Source organism: Carlito syrichta, unplaced genomic scaffold, assembly GCF_000164805.1.
Source record: "Carlito syrichta isolate Samal-C Ts95f unplaced genomic scaffold, Tarsius_syrichta-2.0.1 Scaffold158100, whole genome shotgun sequence".
In the NCBI taxonomy this organism is placed as follows: Eukaryota; Metazoa; Chordata; class Mammalia; order Primates; family Tarsiidae; genus Carlito; species Carlito syrichta.
The window spans coordinates 1-315 of record NW_007102196.1 but is presented as its reverse complement, the minus strand read 5'-3'; the positions used below and the strand labels follow the sequence as shown (position 1 = coordinate 315).

The 315-nt window shown below is 73.0% G+C and overlaps 1 pseudogene; it reads left to right on the top strand.

Moving 5' to 3' along the window:
- Nucleotides 1-43: 43 nt before the first annotated feature.
- Nucleotides 44-307, top strand: LOC110594897 (annotated as a pseudogene).
- Nucleotides 308-315: the final 8 nt, after the last annotated feature.

Here is a 315-nt window from a genome sequence, read left to right as displayed (position 1 = left end):
GGGCGCCCTGCCTCCCGCCCACCGACGCCCTCGCCCACTCCGTCCCCAGAGCCTGCTTCCGGAGCTCCTGCACATCCTCTCGGCCGACTCGGAGGGCTTTCCGCGGAGGGCCGCCATGCAGGTCTTCACCGAGTGGCTGCGGGACGGCCATGCGGACGTGGCCCGGGACAAGGAGCGGTTTGTGGCCGCAGTGCTCCAGGCGGGGAGCCGGGACCTGGACTGGGAGGTCCGGGCCCAGGGCCTGGAGCTGGCGCTGGTGTTCCTGGGCCAGACGCTGGGGCCACCGGCTTCCCACTGTCCCTACACTGCGGCCCT